This window comes from Stylophora pistillata, chromosome 5 (assembly GCF_964205215.1).
Source record: "Stylophora pistillata chromosome 5, jaStyPist1.2, whole genome shotgun sequence".
In the NCBI taxonomy this organism is placed as follows: Eukaryota; Metazoa; Cnidaria; class Anthozoa; order Scleractinia; family Pocilloporidae; genus Stylophora; species Stylophora pistillata.
In genome coordinates this window covers 11,806,762-11,826,778 of record NC_142523.1, presented here as the reverse complement: position 1 = coordinate 11,826,778, position 20,017 = coordinate 11,806,762, and the positions used below count along the sequence as shown (strand labels likewise).

At 40.3% G+C, this 20,017-nt stretch overlaps 1 protein-coding gene and 1 pseudogene across 1 annotated transcript in view; one reads left to right on the top strand and one right to left on the bottom strand.

The window, feature by feature from the left end:
- Positions 1–20,017, top strand: part of LOC148730299 (TBC1 domain family member 30-like) — a 61,152-nt gene that overhangs the window by 7,978 nt on the left and 33,157 nt on the right. The window lies entirely within an intron of this gene.
- Positions 4,957–10,399, bottom strand: LOC148730301 (uncharacterized; annotated as a pseudogene).

Below are 20,017 nucleotides of genomic sequence, written 5' to 3'. Positions count from 1 at the left end.
TTATCCATACCATTGGGGAGAACTATAGTTGACAAGCTGTATAATAATTTATCCATACCATTGGGGAGAACTTTAGTTGACAAGCTGTATGATAATTTATCCATAGCATTAGGGAGAACTTTAGTTGACAAGCTGTATGAGAATTTATCCATACCATTGGGGAGAACTTTAGTTGACAAGCTGTATGATAATTTAACCATGCCATTGGGGAGAACTTTAGTTGACAAGCTCTATGATAATTTATCCATACCATTGGGGAGAACTTTAGTTGACAAGCTGTATGATAATTTATCCATACCATTGGGGAGAACTTTAGTTAACAAGCTGTATGATAATTTATCCATACCATTGCAGGGGGAGAACTTTAGTTGACAAGCTGTATGATAATTTATCCATGCCATTGGGGAGAACTTTAGTTGACAAGCTGTATGATAATTTATCCATACCATTGGGGAGAACTTTAGTTGACAAGCTGTATGATAATTTATCCATGCCATTGGGGAGAACTTTAGTTGACAAGCTCTATGATAATTTATCCATACCATTGGGGAGAACTTTAGTTGACAAGCTGTATGATAATTTATCCATACCATTGGGGAGAACTTTAGTTAACAAGCTGTATGATAATTTATCCATACCATTGCAGGGGGAGAACTTTAGTTGACAAGCTGTATGATAATTTATCCATGCCATTGGGGAGAACTTTAGTTGACAAGCTGTATGATAATTTATCCATACCATTGGGGAGAACTTTAGTTGACAAGCTGTATGATAATTTATCCATGCCATTGGGGAGAACTTTAGTTGACAAGCTGTATGATAATTTATCCATACCATTGGGGAAAACTTTAGTTGACAAGCTGTATGATAATTTATCCATACCATTGGGGAGGACTTTAGTTGACAAGCTGTATGATAATTTATCCATACCATTGGGGAGAACTTAAGTTGACTAGCTGTATGATAATTTATCCATACCATTGGGGAGGACTTTAATTGACAAGCTGTATGATAATTTATCCATAGCATTGGGGAGAACTTTAGTTGACAAGCTGTATGATAATTTATCCATGCCATTGGGGAGAACTTTAGTTGACAAGCTGTATGATAATTTATCCATACCATTGGGGAGAACTTTAGTTGACAAGCTCTATGATAATTTATCCATACCATTGGGGAGAACTTTAGTTGACAAGCTGTATGATAATTTATCCATACCATTGGGGAAAACTTTAGTTGACAAGCTGTATGATAATTTATCCATACCATTGGGGAGGACTTTAGTTGACAAGCTGTATGATAATTTATCCATACCATTGGGGAGAACTTAAGTTGACTAGCTGTATGATAATTTATCCCATACCATTGGGGAGGACTTTAATTGACAAGCTGTATGATAATTTATCCATAGCATTGGGGAGAACTTTAGTTGACAAGCTGTATGATAATTTATCCATGCCATTGGGGAGAACTTTAGGTGGCAAGCTGTATGATATCTGATTTGGTTACCCAGAAAGTGTTAAGCTTCAGTCACCTTTTCTTGTGGTGCACGCTTCCTTTAATCTCCATGGCTTTATGAAAGCTCGTGATTTTGAAACCCTAAAGCGCAGGGTGCCTCTGGAATTTGAAATGCCTTTCTATCAGGATTAGTTCTGAAAAACTTCAAGAAAGCACGTTTCGTTTCCAGGCAATACTATTGTGCGTGATGTTCTGCCGACAACTGTTTATCCTCCTCCAATAACGATATTAGAATTTGCTTTACAATTTCTCTCCTTTGTGGATTGTTTTATTATTTCTTACTTTCCCACTCAATAGTATGTTTGCAGTGATGGTCTTTCGAAAGTTTAATTTATTTGTGAACTTGATTTCATAAGCTTGTTCATGATCCAAAACGTACCATGCCTCTCTTTTTTCTTGATGGTCTGGTGGATGATACGCATGAAGAAGTGTAAATAAAACGTTGAAGAAAAGGAGAATGCAGACTAGTTTGGGAATGGGGGGGGACTAGTGGTGGAAGAGGGAAAAAGGGACATAGGGAGTAGAGCAATACACAAGGTTTTATCATCGGATATTCAGTTACAATTAAAAACCTTGCAATGTTGTTTTTCGGGTATGATTCAAGTCAAATATCCTCTCGAAAGAGTAGTAATTTCCGAGATATGAACCTAGAGATGAACCAGGATAGCCCAAAGACAGGGAAGGTTTGATCGAACACGGAGGTTAACGAAACAAAATCCGCTGATTTGTTTTCTTTTCATCATATAGTCATCTACCTTGTACTTGTATGGGAGTCTCACCTCCTTCGAGAAAATCTGTCCTCGAATGTCGCCACTCCAGCTGTTCCTAATGGTAACGTTTGAAAGACGTGCCATAGTATTGCATGGCACGCCCTTCCTGCGCATAACTTGACACATAACTAGCGCACGCGCATTAAAAGGTTGCTGCTTTTTCTCCATCTTCGGAACTCACCAGAAGTAAGTCGGCATTTTCTCACCAACGAGCAAGGCGACCCATTAACTTTTTTCTCTTTCTTGAAACTGAGCAATGTCATTCTTCCCTCAAATATATTTAAAGTCCAATTGTTAGCGAAGGAAAAGGAACAATTTTCGGAAACGCAAGCGTAGCGTGTACTCGTAAATACAATTGTCAAGATATTCTAGAAGTCATATGAGTACTGCAGTTCCTAAGAGAGCTCCGGGACCCCCCTTTTATTTCAAAATTTCCGACATTTTTAATGAAAACTTTTCGTTCTTTTAAGATTAACTACCAAAAGGTGAGGTTGGACAAAAATCTCAGTGCAGCTTATATTTCAGAGGAATGAACACTGGGATCGGTCATCATTTATCGCCTGAGGGGGGAAGGGGAAAGGGTGGGAGGATTTTGATTGTTATGATAAAACTTACCTGATCCCTGGTAAGGCTCTGTAATATTCTTTTGACTCTCTCCCCCCTAGTCAATTCTTATAGTTCTCCCCCTTTATACTCTGTCGGCGACGGCTGATTCCCCCTCTGTTCTCCCTGAAAACCATATGATCTCCCAGAATCCTTTACAACTCCCTCCTCTGGGCTACAGCTAATGACTGGTTCCTGAATATATAAGAGATCTAAAATAGCCCGGTATGACAACTTGCTAGAAGTTAAGATAATTGGCATGGTCCATTAAGGATATGAAAACTGCAGACAGCCTTGTTGACTGTACTTCTGTCGTTTGAATTCTACATGTAAGTTTTGATGCTCTATTAAAAAGCTAAAACAGTTCCCTTGCCAAAGCACGTCGCCGTACAAAGGGGAAAGAGGGGAAAATTAAACCTGGGCTCAAAGTACGATAAAATTTTAGTCATTTTCAGACTGTTGACCAACCAGGCACTTTTAAATGCGCTCGTGCACGATGCAAAACGTGTCCTTTCATTCACAACACTGATAAAATACCGGGACCTAAACGATCCATTAAGATCACCGATCACTTCATGTGCACCTCCGCCAATGTAATCTACTGCATAACTTGCACTTATTGCAAAAAGATATACATCGGCGAAACAGGCAGAAGACTAGGTGACCGATTCCGAGAACACCGTCGAGACGTGGAAAGGAATGACAAGGACACATCGAAACCAGTCGCTAGACACTTTAATTTCCCTAATCATTCCAAGCAACATATGGCAATCTGCGGACTTTCCTTACACTTAGGTTGCACGGAAAGCCGTAAAAATCTTGAACAAAAGTTATCTTTCAAATAGTTTGGATATATCGACAAAGTTGAGGTGGTAAATTGGCCACCGTGACGATTGCAAGGGCTGACGTTTCGAGCGTTAGCCCTTCGTGGGAGCGAAGGGCTAACGCTCCGACGAAAGGCTAACGCTCGAAACGTCAGCTTTTTGTAATCGTTACGATGGCCAATTTACCACTTCAACTTTGTTGATATATCCAAATTATTTCGTTACTCCCACCGACGCAGCCCCAAACAGTTTCTTTCGAAACTATCAGCCTTTATTCATTTGTCCAGGAAGAGTTGTTCATATGTTTGATGGAAAAAAAAATGACAGAATTAAAAAAGGGAAGACAAAAAATGAGAGTAAAGACAAAGATAACTTCTTAAAAATTTTTGAGTTAGAGATTAGAATCTGAAAACCGTTTCCCAAAAGCAAGAAAACCAGAAATGCGATAAGTGCAATGTTCACCTCAAAAAATCGGCCCGGAATATAATCCAGACTTGTTGACTTGCGTGATATCTGTTTAGATGGACTTGTCGAACATGATGTCAGTGAATTTCACTTAATTTCAGACTTTCCAGTGTCTAAAGAAACTTCAGCAAGAAAAGAAAAATAATAGTAGTAATAATAACGTGCCACTTTTACTAGAGCAATCTGTAAGGGCCTATATCCTCAAACAAAGGGAAAGGAATATTGTTTGTTAGGAAGCAGCTGTTGGCTAGAGAACGGCTGCGAAGGATACTTGCCATTTTCAGGTCAGTGGAGACATGCACGCGGGAGAATGCAGCGAACCAAGAGCGACAATCGTCCCTCGGAGCTCTAACCGACTTCCTCTGGTGTCAGGCTCTGTTCACCTCAAACTTATAATAAGTACAACTGCTCTGCAGAGAATGCGCTACAAGACACAAATTATTAAACCATTTCTTGGTTGATTGGGCATCGAATATAAGAAAGAGCTTTTTTGACGCTCATGGAAACAAGGGCTATTTAGGTTGGCAAGTAGTGGCGTAGCTAGGATTTCACATGTACGGATTTCTGTGCCCCTTACGTGAGGTGGCTTACACCTCTGCTTTATTTTGTGTATCAGCAAGCTCGTGTTTATGCCGCGAAAATGATTAACACATGGAGTATGATAAGAGCCATGTGGATTCTATGAATTTGTGCGGTTTTTACAAAATAGAACTATTAGGTTTATCTATTGTTCTAAAAACAAATCTTTTCAACCACCAAAACGCGACGCCATCAACTACAGAAGTGCCATTACATAACGCCTTTAATAATCAGTCTACATAGTTGAAGAGTGTTGTAGGCTTCTTCGCCTTTAATCATAAAATTACAATACCTAATGCACGCAAAAAGCTACTATTGTTCATGATTTATATGAATTAGACTATGAAAAAAAATTCAGTTTTAAAGCATTACTTGGATATTAAAAACTAAAAATTAAACATACTACGTCCTAACAGACGACTTTTTAAGCAATCACAACTGATGTCTCCACGTTATGCAAAAATCCTGACAGCGAGTTAGATTCTGATCCTATATTACATAAACAGAGCTGAATAACATCTACGCATGTCATATAGACATCTATAAATCCATAGCAACAATATATATTAATTGATATGGTGCACTTTTTAAACATTTGAACGCTTAATATCCGTGATCCATTAATACTAATTTTTTAGGGAAAAAAATATAAAAAAAAAACTATCGCTTAGGCCTGCCCAGCTCACGTGTCGATATAAATGTAGACAAACTTACTCAAAATGCATTTTGACGATCGAAAGAGAACGGTTAATTTCAGCAAGGATGAAACTATGGTGTGCAAAAGATATTTCGTGCCCCTTTTGAGAGACATCTGAGGCGAAAGTTTGAAGCTTAATTTCTCTATTAGTATCGTAATCTAGGGGAAAAACCGCACCGCGTTTCAATTTTTTTAAAATAATCTGCCATTTTAGTCTAGTGTTGCTACGGTTTAAAGAGTGAGCCTGCAAACGTCCCTGAGATTTGAATGTGGTAACTGACCGCACTCTGATTGGCTCTTTCATATGCAATGTTAATTGATGGAAGTCTGGCTTACAGAAAAACTGTCTGTTGTTAAATTTTCTACATTACAATTACAGAAAAATTGTCTGTTGTTTCTTAAATTTTCTACATTACAATGCAACACAATTTGGTGTTGCTTGACTTAACCTCTATAAGTATATGGTAGACTGAAGCCTTGATATCTTTGTTTGAACTCTCAGATCCGATTTGATCTTTACCGAACTACGAGTAACGAGCCTGACGCCCTAAGAAATTACGAGTTTATGATTATTGAACGTTTTGTGTTACTAATGTACAGTTCTGCTGTATGTAGCTGAGCAAGTGCAATCTGAACAAAGTTTACCACGTCACCTTCCAGGCTAAGGTTTATACTTTCAGAATGTTGTCCAGGCTAGTTAAAAATTACGAGAATATTTTCTTTTCACAAAAAGGTCAAAGGCTATTTGTTCTCTCGCTTTCCTGCTGTAGCCGAGCAAGCACATCCTGAACGAATCTCACTTGGTCATCCTCCAGGCCAAAGTTCTTGACATAAATCGCCAATGCATGATCATAACACTGTATTGCTTCTTGAATGAGGCCAAGATAATTGTGCACAGCACCCAGGTTTTTGTAAGTATCTGCAACATTGACGTGTTCCGAATCGAGCATTTTAAGACAAACATCCAGCGCTCGCTCGTGACAGTCTTTTGCCTGCTTTAGGTCACCCAGCTGCGAGTGGACAAGGCCCAGGTTATTGTAAGACATTGCAACAGAAACATGCTCAGGTCCGAGCATTTTCAGCTTAACATCCAGCGCTCGCTCGTGAAAGTGTTTTCCCTGCTTTAGGTCACCCAGCTGCTCGTGGACAAGGCCCAGGTTATTGTAAGACATTGCGACAGAAATATGCCCAGGTCCGAGCTTTTTCAGCTTAACATCCAGCGCCCGCTCGTGACAGTCTTTTGCCTGCTTTAGGTCACCCAGCTGCTCGTGGACAAGGCCCAGGTTATTGTAAGACATTGCGACATCAACATGCTCAGGTCCGAGCTTTTTCAGCTTAATATCCAACGCTCACTCGTGACAGTCTTTCGCCTGCTTTAGGTCACCCAGCTGCAAGTGGACAAGGCCCAGGTTATCGTGAGACATGGCGACAGAAAAATGCTCAGATCCGAGCTTTTTCAGCTTAATATCCAGCGCTCGCTCGTGAAAGTGTTTTGCCTGCCTTAAGTCAGCCAGCTGTCGGTGGACATCGCCAAGGTTATCATGAGACATTGCGACAGAAAGATGCTCAGGTCCAAGCTTTTTCAGGTTAACATTCAGCGCTCGCTCGTGAAAGTGTTTTGCCTGTTTTAGGTCACCGAGCTGCGAGTGGACAAGGCCCAGATTATTGTAAGACACTGCGACATTAACATGCTCAGGTCCAAGCTTTTTCAGTTTAATATCCACCGCTCGCTCGTGACATTCTTTTGCCTGCTTTAGGTCACCCAGCTGCGAGCGGACAAGGCCCAGGTTATTGTAAGATATTGCGACATCAACATGCCCAAGTCCGAGCTTTTTCAGCTTAATATCCAACGCTCGTTCGTGACAGTCTTTTGCCTGCTTTAGGTCACCCAGCTGCTCGTATACAAGGCCCAGGTTATTGTAAGATATTGCGACATCAACATGCCCAGGTCCGAGCTTTTTCGGCTTAATATCCAACGCTCGCTCATGACAGTCTTTTGCCTGCTTTAGGTCACCCAGCTGCGAGTGGACAAGGCCCAGGTTATTGTAAGACACTGCGACATCAACATGCCCAGGTCCGAGCTTTTTCAGCCAAACATCCAGCGCTCGCTTGTGAAAGTCTTTTGCCTGCCTTAGGTCACCCAGCTGCCGGCGGACAAGGCCCAGGTTATTGTAAGACATTGCGACATCAACATGCTCAGATCCGAGCTTTTTCAGCCGAACATCCAGCGCTCGCTTGTGAAAGTCTTTTGCCTGCTTTAAGTCACCCAGCCGCTCGTGGACAATGCCCAGGTTATTGTAAGACATTGCGACATCAACATGCTCAGGTCCGAGCTTTTGCAGCCGAACATCCAGCGCTCGCTTGTGAAAGTCTTTTGCCTGCGTTAGGTCACCCAGCTGCCGGTGGACAATGCCCAGGTTATTGTAAGACATTGCGACATCAACATGCTCAGGTCCGAGCTTTTTCAGCCAAACATCCAGCGCTCGCTCGTGACAATCTTTTGCCTGCTTTAGGTCACCCAGCTGCTTGTGGACAGTGCCAAGGCTATTGTAAGACCTTGCGACAGAAACATGCTCAGGTCCGAGCTTTTTCAGCCGAACATCCAGTGCTCGCTCGTGACAATCTTTTGCCTGCTTTAGGTCACCCAGCTGCCTGTGGACATTGCCCAGGTTATTGTAAGACGCTGCGACATCAACATGGTTAGGTCCGAGCTTTTTTAGCCGAACATCCAGCGCTCGCTCGTGACAATCTTTAGCCTGCTTTAGGTCACCCATGTGGCTGTGGACAATACCCAGGTGACTATAAATATGTATATTTCGTAATTCATTACTTGGGTCTCTCAACTTGACAATTGCTAAGACTGCTGTAAAGTAGCTTCTCGCCGCTGGATATTGAGAGTGCTCGCGGCACATAATTCCAAGGATTGTAAAGACGTTAGAATAGTCCTCCAGAGTCAATGTATCAATTTGAGAAACTTGAGATATTCCGTCTTCAGAAAACAAACGTTCGGCTTCTGTAATCACTTTTGCCAGGTGAGGAACAATTTTCGTGCCAATAACTAGAGAATCTAGATCCTCGAATTTGGAGAAGGATGAAACAGCCCCTAGTATGGATTTTATTTGCTTATCATTGGCAGATTTCTTTGTTATTGAATTAACAACGTATGGACAACTCCATGCACTCGAATGTAAACACCGCTTTCCTCTTCGTCAAACAACAACAATGGGCATCGACTTATCTTTATTCCAATCGCATCTTTATCTTCCGATTCCTTTTCCATTTTCATAATGTAGTTGGCGACAATATCTTTTAGTATTGGTTGTGGCGCACAAAGAGAGAGAAAAGTAAACAAGTGATCTACAACTGTGTCGGATCTCATTATCTTTTCCAAGGCGAGTGTTGTCGCTGTGGTCATTGTTTTTGAGTAACTTGGGTTTGTCTCGGCAAGAATGTTCTCAGTTTTACTTCGGTGCCCTTTTTCAAGTTTCTTTAAAAAGTCAGTCCAGCCGAATTTAGAAGCTATTTTACTATCCCGAACTTGTCTTACGTAGATGGCGGCGCTGGCTAAAGCCAGTGGCTGGTAGTCCAAAGTTCGTGCAATTTCTTTTTCTGACCTCGTTATCAGTGACACCAGAAAGGAGCCTGAACAAGGAGCTGGCATCATCAGGTAGCATTCCTTTCCTTACAGAGATGTGCTGAATGAAAGAGCTTTCTAAAGGAATAGAGTTGGTGTCTTGTGTTGTTATCAGCGACTGGCCCCTCGCCCATTGTCGGTTTCCTGGACCTGGCAAGTAAGTGTGTACATGAGACAAACTAGTGACATTATCAACAACCAACAACCACGACGTGAAAAGCCCGATTTTCGCGCTTACTAGGGTATTGAGAATTGCAATTTTCTCGTCTGCGTTCAGATATTTGGAATTACGAGTGTCTGTAACTGAGTAATCTGGACATTTACACCGTCGAGCGAAGGAGACATACGATTCCAAAAGTGTTTCTGAACTTTCGGCATTACGTGTCATGACAAATGAAATCGCAGAGGGAGATTTTTTGCCTTCGTCGAAAAATCGCTTGGCTACTAGTCGGGCCAGCTGAGATTTTCCACTTCCGGGGTTCCCGGATAAGTACAAGGTGCTTAAGCTGTCATTGTTGTCATCTTTGAGTGCTTTGAGGTGTTGTGTGATTTTATCAACCTCCGATCTGCGAGGGAGGACATCATGTGTGGGTTCAGGAGGGAGAATACAAAATGGGAAGACTTCGGTTTGCAACTGTTCTTCAAGTGTCTGTCGTTGATTCTCTTTTTCTTCGAGTTGTGTTTCTTTTTCAACAAGTTCTTCGTATTTTTCTTGAAGTTTTGTTTCCTTCTCTATGACGTCTTGTTGGAGTTTGTCAACTTTCTTTAGAACATTTCTCAACTCTTCCGTTGGGAAACTTGTCTGAGTTTGGATTTCATGGATTTTTAAAGTCGCAAGCCCGAGTGCGTGAAATGCAGTATTGACCTTTAAAATCGCATCTCTAAAATCTGTGTTGGAGAGTTGGCCTTGTGGCAAGTGCGCAAATTCTTCATTGCGAAATATCCTGAGGTCATCCACATTTGATTCTACAGTTGGACAAAGACCGCGGATGCAATCGGAATGAAGAATGGCATAAAAGAGCATGGTACAATCCCATTTCGCTCTGTCACCATTGGTCATTGTTGTCAAGAGACGGGCGTTTCTACTTCTGTTTCGTGGGGACTCACCGTTCCAAAAGTCCATTCCATTTTTCGGTTCATCTTTCCATTCTCCCAGGGTTCCCTTGTAGCGATTGTCCCATTCTTGTTTGAAGATTGTTCGAAGGCCTTCAGTTAGCACATCGGTGACAATGTAACAGATCCTGTAGTAATTCAGCTGCTCCTCAGTATATTCCATTGGAGCGGCCATATTCAATCAGACCTTATACAAAGGCAGTGTCTCCATTAGTCAAGTCATTCAGTTGTAAAACTTAATTAATCTTCTTTGCAATTGAGTACTTAGAAATTTTCAACTTTGTGTAACATTTACTACGATTAATAGTTGAGTTAGATGCGGGAAAGGTTTGGGGACGTGGGTTTGACCGTAAAGTTGCCACGTCAGAATTATATTCGTTTGATAACTAGTCAAGAGTTTAGCGTCGCTAACGGCCGAACTTAGAAGGCCGCCAAAGAAAGAAATCAAGCGACACCTCGTCTCTGGAAATGGAGCTGGTTTCCCATGAAAACAACATGATGTTAACCTCAAAAGTTTGTCACCAAACTTTTATCGCTTCTCACTCAACTGAAAATTGTAGTATGTATTTATTAACTGATAAGTTTGTGTTCGCTATGGAATCAGGAAAAAAGGAATAAGAAATATATACTTTATTGATGGGTTCAGTTTCATGACGTTTTTGCACGATCTTTAAAAGGGCAAGTCTTCAAATGGAATCTTTGAGGGAAAAAAGACAAGAAGACACCCATAAAACGCATCACAGGAAGATGTTCTGGCTGAGAGGAAATACTGGGACCACATCTGGTGGCATGGACCACCCTTGTAGGCTAACTCAGGATTGTACGAGTTGGAGCAGGGAGATTGTCAATGGCCTATGCTCGAGGAGGAGCCTGGACACAAACTATTTGTTTAAAGAGAGTATCTGATCAACTGCGCAGCTACCCCTCCTTTAACCCAACAACAGTCGACTGATGAGAAGTTAAGGTTAATGTTGGTTAGGGGAGGGGTAGGTGCGCAGTTGTTCAGGTACTCACATTGATCCAAACCAACGCGAGATTTAGGGATGAATTAGACTAAATTGAAGATATCGGCGACATATTATGACTTTGAGAAACATATAACTGCGTATGTATAGTTACGAAATTTAGTGTTTTAGTGGTACTGGGGACAATTCTCACTCATCGTCTAAGGGAGGGGAGGGTGGATAATCTTGGAAGATTGCGTGGTTTTTAGGGAGGAACAATCGTCTCCGATGGAGTATAAAGCGGAAACTGTAGAAAATGTATTGCCAATTCATCGCTAATCAAAGTGAGGATCATTGCCAGGCTTAAAGAAACTATACACCCACCCTTCCCAACAACAGTCAACTCGTAACAAGTAAGAGTGACTGAAAGGTTCATTGGGGGAGGGGTAACCTCGAAGTTGCTCACATTAATCCAAACAGATGCGAGATTTAAGGCCCGTTTAAACGGTTTTAACATTTCACTAACATTCGTTCTAGAAATGTTAAACGGATGTTGAGCAAATGTTGAACGCAAAAACAAATTTATTCCCAGGCCTTTCAGAGTCCCTTACAAGTTCTTCAAGTGGTTTTATAAAGGAAAATTTGAGTCGAGGTTAAATGAAAGTTTGAACTGATTTAAACCTTATTCAGCACGCTTTTAACAGTTTTAACACTTTTTATGTTTTCAACAATGTTGGACGACCTGTTCAAACGCACCGAACATTTGGTTCAACAAGGCGTTAAGTGCATGTCGAAGCAGATTTTGAAACCATGCATTCAACGGGCCTTTACAGGTGAATTAGACCAAAATTGAAACTATCGGTCACATACTTATACTTTAAGAAACACCTAATTGTGAATTTATAGTCACAAAGTTTAGTTTTTGAGGGGGGTCCGACAGAGTATGAAGGGAGGGCTATATAAAATTGACTTCCAGTTTCTCGCTGATGAGGAGAGTGGGGATCATAAGAATATTGTAAATTTTTATGCGGGGATAAGGTAAATTTTATTGTGATACAATACGGTCATTTTCACATTCCCATACAGATGAACGATTTCCTCGGCCCATCACGGAAAGAAGAAAGGTTTGAAAACACACAACTTTAAGAAAATTAAGGAAGCTTTTCTGGCTCTGCATTTTATAAAACAAAGATCGAGGCCGCGCGAGACAACATGCCGCCTGAACGACCTGGTACTGGCTCGGCCGATCCCAGCATTCATTTGGACGCAGTATTAGCCAAGTCGAGTAATTACTGGCAACGCATTACCATTAATTAATTTAATGGAATCGACATTCTTCAAATGACGTCATTTGAATACGATTTACATTTCCTAGAATGTTCAAATTCAAATTAAAAAAAAAATTCCGAGCAAAACTTTTAAAATATTTTAAGGTAAGAAAAAGCTTTAAAGAGCAATTTAAGTCGTCACATATAACACTGTGGTTCATCGATCTTTTCTTCCTTTCCGCGCATCAGTGATCATACCGAGGTCGTTATCATCAATATCTTATCTGCAAAATGTCTTGAAAAACAACAAATAAGAGCCGGCACTAGTCTGCAGAAATCGTTTCTGAATTTTATTTATCATATCCAGTAACTATCGAGTACTAATTTAACCTAGCGTGAAATTCAAATGTAATTTAATTGAATCTACATTATTCGACTGACGCTAAATAAATACGTGTAACATTCCCCAGAATGTTCGAACTCAAACTGAAAAAGAAAACATCTGAACTAAACGTCTTTTGTACAAGTTATAGAGTAATTACATAAGATCACAACTGAGATTTTTGAAAACATTTTAAGAGCCTGAAGAAAACGTTTGTAAGAGCATTTTTCAATTTTAGTGGTTCATTGTTCCGTTCTTCCATTTTCGCATCGCTGATGCTATCAATTCCATATTCAGCGATGGATTATCCGTAAAAAATGTTTTGAGAACCAACAGATAATAGTCGACGTCAAACTACAAGAATCGTTTCGGAATTCGATTTGTCATAAATGATATGTATCCGGCGGTAATTTGATATTTCTTTTTATAAAGTTGCACTTGTGAAATCTTGTTTTCAATTCGACCTAGCATGGCAGGCAACTTACTTCAGTAAAGATGAATAAATTAAATAAATGTGTGATTTCATACTTCTAACAACTGTTCCAGTTACCAATCTACAGTAAAGCTTAGGCAAGTCGAGCTTCCAAAGGAGACGAAAAAAATGGTACAAGCCAGAGGAGGTCCGAGCTATCATTATTGGTGTTGAAATTTCAATCATCCCGTTGATAATTTATAAAGAATCATGTACATGCCATTCGTGCTCAATTTTCATACAATACGTTTGTTGAATAAGAACGTTCAAAGTAGATAGTTCATCTAGGTGTGTCACGTTCACATTCATATTACCACGTTCATAAAAATCGCGATTAACAGGATGGGACGTGCCAATCAACTATGTTCTGACACTTTGACGTTCATCGAACGACGTTATCAGGGTAAATTTGAGCCAAGAATGAGTAAAATTATTCAAGTTAACCGATTTCAAATCCAAGGGAAGTCGGATCCTGTTCGAGTTAACGAAAGTGGGGTTCTACCGTATTGAGAAAGAAAAACAGAATCTCCTATTGCAACGAAACTTTTTGCAGTGAGAGAACAGTCAGCATGTTTAGTTCAAAGCGAAACAGCATGGACTCTAATTTTCTCCAGTCTACTTTTTAAGTTTAAGAGAAATCAGTTTTTGCCTTTCAAATTTGACAGAGATCAAAATCTGTGAGTAGTGGGAAAGCAGTGAATCTATCCGTTTTAACATTTTCAGTTTGAACAGACAAACATAGAACAATGCAAAGTATTTTCCCAAATCGTCCGAGCATTCCATCGGATTTCTTATTATTATAAATCGATAAAAGTTACCGCTTTAGAAGTTTAGGGGACTGATGAGACGTGCTTCCAAATTCTCAGTAAACAGAAGAAAAGTAGTGAAAGTTTTGCAATTTTCGGCGGAAACGAAAAGGTGAATCAAATGTTATCCAAACCAGCCATGCCTGTTCATCTCGTGATTGCCATTACGATGCCTCTGTTTTTGAAACTTTAAGGTGGCTCGTACTAGTTTCCTCGCGCGGGAAACAGACAACTCTTGCGTCACGCACGAGAGAAACGTCCAAGAGAAGCGCGAGGACTATCAAAAATTAGCTGTCAATTAACTTCCAATGGAGGGGGGGAGGGGTCATAAGAATACTGCAGAGCCTGATGGGAGGATCAGATAAATTTTTCGTGATACAATTAAAATCCTCTAAACCCCCCCCCCCCCTCCAGGCAAGAAATAACGACCGGTTTCTGATCATAACCCGTGTTTACATCATTCTTTCATTTGTCAATAATTTGAAAAAACTAATTTCGAATTAATTTGGTCCTCTCGAATTTCCGCAGTCAGGCTTAAAGTGATCCATGTTCCCTTAGAACTATATTTGATTATTTGCCTCAACCATTGAAAAACTTTTGGTTGCATAACCCTGCATTTGCTCTCGATATGACTAAAATTAAGGCCAATTTTGCGTTTCCGAGCAGCACAGCGAAGCATAATGGTGGCTGTTTGTATAGGTAGATACCAAACCTTTCGGGAAAGACATGGTTGCCATGGCAATCTAGAGAGAGGCCACACCCTACTAATGACTAAATCAATTTTTGTTCTAAGCTTCTCAGATTACACAAGGCTTTAAAAAAAATCTCATGGCGACGAGCTCTCTCAACAAAGAAAAAACATTTGGAAACATTTGTTAAAGGGGTTTTGACGGACTCGGCTAATAAAAAACGAAAAAGAACAGCAAAAGTAGCCGTAGATTGCATGCTTAAAAAGTGTAAAAAAAAGTGTTCTGTGTGATATGCCAAGGTGGCGTTTGAAGGTTGCTTTTAAGTAAGTGTGAAAGTCTTTGCTGAATTTATCCTGCCAAGCACATTTTCACTGAAATATATATTTTTTGCGTTTTATATCGTAGTAAGTGTTAATTTTCAATCAAAACCACATGTCCCTAAAAAAAACTTCCCCACTGCGGAATGGGGATATAAAAATTTTTTAGATCTTTTCAAAGGTTCTTTTAGTGAAATAGTAGCCGCAGGTTTCTCTTTACTACAAGGTTTCTCAACGTTTCCTTTGATAAAAGTTATCTCTGTACCACGATGAGCATAATCAAGAAAAACGCCTGTAAACAGCACACAGTCTGAACTCAACTGATTTCTTCATTTTTGGTCCATATTTCCTCAGAATGCCAGAGATATGTATTAAATGTTTCTTTCACCAAAAGAGTTATAAGTGTATGCTCAAACGCATAACAGGGTCTACAAAATTTGCTTAGCCCAATCGAAAAGCTAACTTGTATATAAAAAAAAAAGTTATTTCAAAACAGCTGTTTTTAAGTTACTGGACTGAATAGATAGAAAAGGGGGAGTGGAAGGACCCCTCTTCTGGTTGCCATGGCAAACAGTCGTCGCAAGTACAAATTGGGAGTATGGAGAATTGACTGCCCATCAGGGAGGATCGTTTGAATACAACAGGGTCGTGAAGGGGGGGGGGGGAGGGGGGGAGAGGAAACCGGTAAATTGTGACACAACCAAAATACGCCGACCCACCTATCCAGATGATAAATAATGACCGCTCCTTCAATCAAACTAGAAACTATGCATGTCAATCAAGTGTCCTGAAATAGTTTATTAGATAGATAGTTTATTACCAAATAAAATACATTGCAGCCATTGGCTGAATTGCGTGCTTTTCACAATCTTTGATTATATAAGACTATATAAGACAACCAATTACAAAAATGCTAAGACTTAAATAAAATTACTAATATAACAACTATAACTAATATACAGCAGTGGAATAGCTAAAAATCTAGGTTAGCACACGCGCACATAGCCGGGGTAATTGAAGATTTAAAACGATCAGTGCGAAAGCGCGGCATGTTAAAAACGCGCCGGTGTCTAGTATTGTAAGCTGAAAGATGTCTATCTGGCAGCAAATTATATAATTTGTGAGATGCATTTGAGACAGACAAAAACAGAACCATACACAATTTAATGCGTCTGTCATAGAGCGAAGCTAAACCTTGCCTTCCTAAAGAGTCATGGTATGACAGTACTGGTGAAATGATGGATAATGCGCGTCTTTGGACCCTTTCAATGTCATCACTAAGATACGCGAGTAACGCATGATGGAATGTTTGTGCGCAGTATTCCAGAACAGGACGTATAGTTGTACAATAAAAATTAATTATATCATCCGCTGGAAGGCTGGCTCTCTTCAGGAGGACTAAAAAGTATAATCGTTTGTTTGCTCTTTTTATAACATCGTTGATGTGGTTGTTCCCCTTAAGGTTACACGAAATAGTCACGCCTAGAATCCTAGCCGACTCTACCGTCTCTAATTCTTTGCCATCTACCAAGAGGGGAATGAAATGGTGTTTCTGCCTTTTGTAGTCGATGACCATAACTTTGCATTTGTCAGCGTTAAGCTGCATCTTCTGTGCTTTGGACCAATCCTCCACCACTTTAACAGCGGTTTGGGCGTCACCTAATGCGTTACGCGGGACGATCTCTACCACCGTCGTGTCATCAAGGTACTTCCAAGTTTGAACGTGGGGACCACCCTGACTGCAGATCCCGTGCCATCAGTTGCGCGCGTCCAGTGATGGAGCATGGACGTCATGGCTATGGCCGTGGAGGATTTCGGTAAGGGTCCAAACTGGTCGGGATCGATAATTTTCAACACAGCCGGACCGATGAACGCAGATACCACGAAGTCTTCGGCTAATTTGGAAATTATTGGTGTGAGGGAAATGGGTCGTAAGTTCTTTTTTATGACTTCGACAGGTTTCTGTTTATGAATGGGTACCACATCCGCCAGCTTCCAAGAAGGGAGAAGTTGTTGCTCAGCAAAGCTCCAATTAAGGATGGAAGTCACAGGCTGAGCTATAAAGTCAGCATATTCCCTAAACACCCAACTAGGTATCCCATCGGGACAAAACTTATAGAACAAAACGGAAAGCAAAAAGGCGAATCCACAAGATAATTCCCGCAAGATGTTTAAGCTGCCCAGAAACCTGCAAAAACACGCTATAAAATCATAAAATAACCTGAATTAAGAGCATCTTTCTCAATGAACTTGATTTTATAAACTTGTTCATGATCAATAACGTACCATGCCTCTCTTCTTTCTTGATCGTCTGGTGGGTGATACACATGAAGAAAATTACAACAGTGTAAATGTAACGTTGAAAGAAAGAACGATGCAGATTAGTTCGGGGAGGGGGATCAGGAGGGGAAGGGGGAAAGGGGGTATGGGGGGATTATGGGGGATCGGAGGGAAGTGGAGAAATATACGGGTTTCTATCACCATATCTTCGATTCGGACTAAAAAACCTTCGAAAATTATTCCAATGTTCTTTGGGTACGACTCAAATCCATTTCCTCTTCGAGAAGTAGTAAGTTCCTATAGATGAGTCAGGATAGCTATAGAACAGTGAGGGTTTGGTCAAAAACGGAGGATAAAGGTACAAAATCAACTGTTTTTTTCCTTTCGTTCATCTACCTTGTACCTCTGTGGGAGTCTCTCTTTCCGCGAGAAAAACTGTTTGAAAGACATGCCAAAGTATTGCATGGAATATCCTTCCAGCGCATAACTGATTCGACACATAAACAGCACACGCACATCAACAATTGCGGTTTTTTCAGCACGGTAAATTATTGCCTTTTTTCTATTTCTCGGAATTGAGCAATGTCATTCTTCCCCTGAAATAAATTTAAACTCCAATTCTCGGCGAAGGAAAAGGAACAATTTTCGGAAACGAAAATTTAGCCAGTACTCGTAAATTTAATTGTTATGATATTATAGGAATTATATGAGTACTACAGTTCCTAAACGAGCCCCGGGACCCCCCCTCCCTTTTTTATTTCAAAATTTCACTCCTTTCTTTATTTTAAAAACTTTCTCCTTTTTTATTTCAAAATTTTCGCTCCTATAAGATAAACAAACAAAAGTAAAGTTTCACAAAAATCTCAGAGCAGATTTCAGAGGAACGAAATCAGGGACCGGCCATTATTTATCGCCTGAGGGGGAGGAGGGGGTCAGAGAATCTTGACTGTAATAATTACATTTACCTGATGCCCGGTAATGCTCTGTAACATTCTTATGACCCTTCCCCCCCACCCCACCCCTCCATCATTGACAAATAATTGGCTGGCAGTCATTTTTCTATAGTTCTCCCCCTTTATACTCAGTCGGCGACGACTAGTTCCCTCTCTGTTCTCCCTACAAACCAAATGATCGCCCATAATCCTCCACCCCCTCCCCCTTCAGTCTATAACTAATGACTCTGGTTCCTAAATAAGAGACCTAAAACAGCATGGTTTAACAGCTTGCTAGGAGTTAAGAAAACTGGTATGGTCCATAAATGATATGAAAAATGCAGACAGCCGTATTTATTGTATTTCAGTCCTTTGAATTCTAAATGAAAGTTTCTGACTCAATGTTAAAAAGCTAAAACAGTTCCCTTGCCAAAGCAGGGCCGCCGTACAAGGAAAAAGAAGAGGAAATTGAACATGGGGGCAAGAGTTCCATAGAACCCCATACATTAATTATGCATAGAGTGCTGCAAGGAAACCTTTATATTTAGTCTTTATGAAATGGAATGCATAATTAATGCTGGGGTTCTATGGAACTCTTTCCGCACATGGGTTCAAAGTGTCAGAAGACAGCAAAGTGTGATTGTTAAAGTAAATTAGATCATAACCCTTGTTTAGGGATCGGTCATTATTTATTAAAAGGGAGGGGGGGTTCGGAGTATTTTGGTTGTGTCACATTAAAACAATTTCTCTCCCCTCCTCCTCACCTTAAGGCCTTTTTTTATTCTAACGATACCCCCACTAATTGGCGGTCAATTTCCAGTATTTTTTTTTTAATTCTATATTGAAGTTTTTGATGCTCTATTATAAAGCTACAGCAGTTCCTTTGCCAATGCGCAGCTGCCGTACAAGGGAAAAGAGGAGAAAATTAAACCTAGGCTCAAAGTGCGAGAAGATGGCAAGGCGCGATTATTAGAGTAAATAATGTTGGATAACTAATGAGTGGTCCCTTAGAAACCGAAGTTTTAAAGGTTTGCTGATATCATTCGCTGAGGAATAACGTTTTCATGTGCTGGAGATCGATATTTCTCCCGACAAAGCTGATGCATGAAAGGGTTCAGTTATGGAATCTTTGTGGTGATTAGGTGTCACTAGATTACCATTATTTTCAAATTGCCCTAATTAGTATTGAATTTCCTTTCGGACAAAAACTTGTGCATGCGAAACGTAGTGAATTAGACATGGAATATTGCAGCTTTCAATTTCATTCAGTGTTCACATAAATTATACCCGTGACAAGTTTCCGCACACTGTCTGTTTCACCGATGAATTAGAAGAAATGAATCATAGGCGAGACAGGCCCATCGATGCATTATATCTTTTAATATTTAGCCGAGGCTCCAGTAAAGGGCTCTAAATTGTTGGTAACATAATTGTTGAGTGTAGGAGAATGAAACTAGATAACTTACTTGAGCTCTTGAAAGACATGACCTTCTGTTACTTCACGTCCTACTCAGTTGGTATGTGGTCTCTGTCCGGTCGCCGGCTGTCCGGCTTTAGAATTACCTGACACATGTTATCAAACTATTTGTCGTACCAAAAAGTCGTAATTTTAAGCCAAATAGGTAATCGAAGCTCGGAGCTCTATGTTCGAAGTTCCTGACAGAACAAAGACAATTATTACTTCATCGAGTGAAAACATATTTGGAAAGCAAATCAATCATTCC